The sequence below is a fragment of the Arachis ipaensis genome, chromosome B09 (genome assembly GCF_000816755.2).
Source record: "Arachis ipaensis cultivar K30076 chromosome B09, Araip1.1, whole genome shotgun sequence".
NCBI lineage: Eukaryota > Viridiplantae > Streptophyta > Magnoliopsida > Fabales > Fabaceae > Arachis > Arachis ipaensis.
In genome coordinates this window covers 3,071,373-3,077,267 of record NC_029793.2, presented here as the reverse complement: position 1 = coordinate 3,077,267, position 5,895 = coordinate 3,071,373, and the positions used below count along the sequence as shown (strand labels likewise).

At 32.0% G+C, this 5,895-nt stretch overlaps 1 long non-coding RNA gene across 1 annotated transcript; it reads left to right on the top strand.

Annotated features, from left to right (window-relative positions):
* LOC107617582 lies at positions 734-1,814 on the top strand. The gene is made up of 2 exons (XR_001614983.2): positions 734-1,183; positions 1,300-1,814. It is a non-coding gene; the product is annotated as an uncharacterized LOC107617582 (long non-coding RNA).

Here is a 5,895-nt window from a genome sequence, read left to right as displayed (position 1 = left end):
TTTTGGGTCCTTTCTCGGAATCGCCATCGAATTTGACAATTTTAAGATTGGGCCATCTTTACGGTCTAAAAACGGATTAATAACTTTTAATATTTTAACCCAATATTCAAATTCAAATCTATTTCTTATCTTACATAAACAAAGATAAGATAAGATAACTATTACAAGCTATATAAAGAAAAAGTCAAAAATCCTCTCAAATACTCACTCATTCATCACATACACACTTCTTAAATTTATTCTAACTTTAGTATCAGAGTATTTTTAAAGGTACCACCCCACTACTTCAGAATTCGAATCGCGCCATCATCTGGATCCGCAAATTTCCAATTTCTTACCCAACCAGTACGAATAACTTCCTATACACAAGGCATTTTTATTTTTGTACTTAAACAACTTGCATTGTGTGGTGAGGCTAGTGTCAAATATGAAAGCCTCATATACTATATCTTTAGATTTGGGTGTTAATGGAGACAATGAAATAAGAACCCTCAAGTAGAATGGAGTTAGTATGTAAGAGAGTTATATTATTATTATTATTATTATTATTATTATTATTATTATTATTATTTCTTACATTGTTGCCGATATCCCGCGTCCTCCGATGGGTTGTTGTATGCATAAGGTAAAATTTGGACTCTCAATACTTGTTTAAGCGAACTAGTAAACTAACTACTAGACCAACCCAACTAGAATTGTAAAATAGGAGTTACTATGTTAAAAAAAAATTGAATATTCTATTTCGATAAGCCCTATGTTGGCAGCAACGAGGCCCAATTGTTGGCTTCACTCTTCCCCACACTCTCTCAACCCATTTTTGTTTTCTCTATATAAATTCTTGGCCACATTAGAGCACTCTAAAGTTTCCCACCCCAACACAGCAACACTTAACATTCTAACACTAAGCTTCTTCTTTGTTTTTTCTTTTTTATTTCTAATTTCTCTTTATCATTTTTCGGTTTTGTATTACAATTTGATTAATTAGATACATTTTTCAGGTGAAGTTGAAGGATACAATTTTTATCTTTCACTACTACTCTTCTCCCCTTATTCATAAGCATTATTGTGCTTCTTTCTCTTCCTCTACCATTCTTCTTCTCTTTGCTTTGATTTGGTGTCACCAAGTAGAAATTCATCAATTCCACATTATGATGAATTAATATATAAGACAACAATCACCATGGTATGTTAATGTTATAAATAAACTTCTTATAATTATTACTACAAATGTTATTATTATTATAGAATTAATTGAATTAAATTAAATAACATCCTATGTCTTAATTTATATATGTGCAGATTCTAATGGCAAGAATGATGCGGTCACTAGTGAAGCTAGCAAGATCACTAATGTGTGAACCAACATCAACACTCACAACCATTCTCTATTATGGGAACCTACTTCCAAGAAACCTTAACAACAACTTGAACCGGTTGGTCCGACCGGAATTCCTTCACCAAGAGAACCATTTCTTCCATTTTCTCATCGCTATATTAAGGTGTGTTTGGTAGTAGTTATTACTAGTAGCTTGGTCAGAGTTAAAATTAGGCCATGTTAGGTTGGGGTTCAGGTGTTTCATAAAGCAAGGAAATTAAAGGATACGGTCTCATCATAAGGTTAAGAACTTAAGACAAAAAACGAATTTAATTATTTGAGGAAACCAATTAGTAATGCATTTACTTTTTGAGGCACTCCATGTGGTAGCACAGTGTCTTAGTAAGAATTTTGGGAGCAACAAAATCATGCATCATATGTACTCATCAAATCAATAGATCAATGTGCACTTAATTCAACTAGAAAATGATTTTTTTGATTTTTCACGGTATCTCCTAATCCGACAGGCCAAAGAATAATTCGCTGCGACATTGAGCTATATTTAAAAGTTTGTCGTTGGCCAATAAATTGCCACAAACACAAACCGAGATTCGAACCCCGACAAACTAGTGAACTAACTACTAGACTAACCTAATTCGATTTCAACTAAAAAATTATGAGTTTGTTTGAATTTGAAAAATCATGAACCTATGTTGGGTTTAACATTTTTTAATTTATACAACTCATTCAATTAATTTAATCTTATAAGGCGCATACATATATAATATAATTAATATAATAGAATAATCAAATTTATTTATAATAGTATGATCAAATTTTTTTATGAATATTAACATGGATTTTTGAATAGTGACTAATTAATATGGTTGATTTTTTTTAAAATTTATGTAATATAATTGATTTTTTATTTAATAAATAATTATCTCAAATATATATAACCAAAATATAATTTTTTAAATATTAGACCCATGAAATCTACCCAATCAAATCTACCGATAAATATATTAGATTGGTTAGAATAAGGTTGAAAAAAAATATATAGCAAAACTTATCAAATCTAATCCATTAATTAAACAAATAGATTAGTTAAAAAAAAATTTCTTCAACGACCCACCTGAAGAACACCCTAAATTTCCTAATCGATATTTCCAATAAATTTATAATAATAACTAGCTGCTACCACCTCCATTTAAAAAAAAAAGGCTTAAACGTATATAATTATCAAAAAAAGTTCATATAGACATATACCCTCGGATCATAACTAGAAATCTCGACGATAGTTACTAGATTATTTTTTTTTTCGGAAAATGTTTGGTAATAAAAAAAAATAACCAAAAACAACATAATTTATCTTATTTAATATTTATTAATTGTTACGACAATTAATGAATGCTAAATAAAATAAGTTTTGACGGTTTTTTTTGTCTCCGTAACATTACCATTTTTTTCATTGGAAATCATAGTTAATTTTAAAGCGAGTACAAAAATCTGATTAATTTATGAAATTTTAAAATTACGTCAAAATATGTAAAAACATTAAAATCATGCTTATGATGTATAGTTCTGGGCCTTGGTGGGTTTTTTATTGGGTTCATTTAAAGGACCGAGTGACCAACTTGAACGTTGAGCCCAAAATCATAAACAAAATATTCCTCAACTTTACTAGATTGCTTGCGGTCCAATAAGAAAATCATTCATGAGCAATAACTTTTCATGAGTAGCAAGAGAGAAGTACTTTAATTTCATTAACACACCAAATTTTATTATTTTAATTTTGCTTATATATACATCCCAAAACGCATTGAGATTGGTAGATAGATTAAGCATCGTTATATTGAGAAGGGGCCGCCAATGGTTTGATAAATAATGGCAAAATTAAGCATGGCAAAGTTTTTTTCACTTTTTCTTTTGGTTTCAGGTTTGTTCACATACATATCTAATATCTTGATTCATATATCATGCATGTTAATATGTTCTTGTCCTAGTTTTATTAAAGAAAAAATGGTAACATTTACATGAAATGTGTTATTTATAAGAGTAATTGATGAATCGTAGTGTGTTTGCGGTGTTGTATGTGTCAGTGATGAGAAGTGAAGTGGGTGTGGGTCAAAGACTTGCTATTGAATGTCGGCGTCAGTTTTGGTACAGGGATAACTGCGTACGTGAAGATTGCCAGCAGCTTTGTCTAAGGTTTTCTGAACCTGCAGCAGTAGCTGTATCGTCTGAGTGCCCGGCATCTCACACTTGTTTTTGCCAATATTGGTGCTTGGACATGCTCAAATTAAAGGATATATATATATATATAACTTGAAAAATATTAAGATATTGATAAATATGATATGTATGTGGCGGAATTAGACTAAATCGCCAAAAATAAATTTTGTAATATATGAAAAAGATTAAATTAAACATTTTAAGGGACTAAATTATTATTGTTATTATTAATTCATTTGAAATACCATAAACGATTCCTATTAATTCTCAATTACAAATTCTTCTTAAATGTTTTGAAAATAAATATGATTCAACAACAATAAAAGCATTACATGCAAGAAACATAAATCTCTTTCTTTTGTGGGTTAAAACTCTCTTTCTTTTCACTAAGACGATCATAAATTGCAAAACATCAAGAAAATCTTTACACTACGTGGTTTCCAAAGGGTTTGGGCGCGAAACCAATGCACCGTCGTTTAAGTAGTGTCCACCATGTCATACAATTGCGCTAGATCAGTATTCCAGTGACGAATAAGATGATCGCAGGGACAAGGCGGAGCCACGATTACAAATTTAGGGATTCTAATTGGGGCCAACAAAATTGTGAGGGATCATTCTGAACATCAACCCATATTTCAGGGACCAAATTGAGATTTAACTCATGAAAGAGAGAAGGAAAAAGATGGGTGGAGGTAGCGATAGGACTAGCAGGGTTAAAGTGACAAATTTGTGTGTGTTTAGATTAGCATTTGTCAAACTGGAGTTTGAATGAGAGTGATTTTGTAGAATTGATTTTGGATAGAAGTGAGTCTATGCCAACATGATTTATGTTTGGCAATTTTATACTAAAATTGATTTTGATAAAATTAATATTGTTTTTTTTGGAAAAAACTATTAAAACCAATAATGATCATCAAAGTAAACACACATTTAAGTGAACGCAGAAGTAACAATTTCTTGCTTCAATTAAACATGATTTTAGGTTGCAAAATCAATTATGCATTTAGAGGAAAAAAGTTGCTAAACATAAAAAACAGCGTTCAAAAAATTTAAACGCACTCTTATCCTTTTCAATGCGTTTGCCAAACACACCAAGTCTAGAGACAACAGAGGCAGGTTTGTCTTGCACGTAACTTGAATTATCAGGTATCAATGTGCATGCCTAAAGTAGGTATTAGGGTTAAGTACTTTTTTCGCCCTTAACCTCTTGGGTGAAAATCAAAATCATTCCCAACCTTTTTTTGTTATTAAAATTATTCTCAACATTACAAAACGCTATTAAATCATCCTTTTTATATAGAATATTAGTACTCGCATGTTGCAAACTCGCAGCAATGGCGACAAGCCGACAACGATAGGAGCTTTTGTCTGACGATATAGCAAGGAAACGCCTGAGGCTGTGACTTTGTGAAGAATAGTTGTGTTGTGTTCTGGAAATTTCATCACTCAATTGTTTAAACCTCTTTCTGAACCCTATCTATATTTTGAAACCTTCTGATTAGCATCGCAACAACGATTCTGTCAAAAACCACATTTTTTACCCACCTTAAAGCCGTCGTGATACTGCACAAGCACCACCATCCTCCATCCTCCATCCTCCACGGTCTCTCCCCGCCTTCTCTGATTCTTCTCCCTAAAAGAAGCTGGCGCCGACGCAAGCACCAACTCTGCATAGAGGCTCCTTTCTCCGCCCTCAACCGTTCCCAACATCAACAATAGCAAACTCATAAATCGCAATTTCTTTCGTACTACTTGAACCCTAACAACTCCAAACTACCCCAATTTTTTTAGGGCCTGATTAGGGTCAAGACCTTCACGAATTGTTCCTTGTTTTATACTTGCAGTGAAGGTGGTGGTGTTATTGTTGCGACAGTGATGATTGTGGATTGTATGAGAATGTTAATTGGGGGTGGCGGTGCATGACAGGTGACCATGGGGTGAAGATAGAGATGGTGCAAAATTAGTGATAGGTAATAAATCTTGTGAAGAAGATGATGATGGAAGTATAGTGGTGGTGGTAATGGTAATGGTGATGATGACAGTGATGGTGGTGAAGGAAATGAGATGGTGATGAGGAATGGTGTTTAAGTTGAGAGAGAACAGAAAAGGAAGAACAATGGACTAGGTTGAAATTTTTTTAAAAAAAAAAAATTTATAATTATTAGAAGGGTAAAATCATCCATAAATTAATGTTTTGTACGAAAAGGATGATTTTAAAACGATTTGTAATATTGAAGATGATATTAATTAAAAAAAAAATGGAGATGATTTTGATTTTAACCCAAGACATTAGAGACGAAAAAAGTACTTATCCCTAAATATTATATATATGATTTTGATTCTAC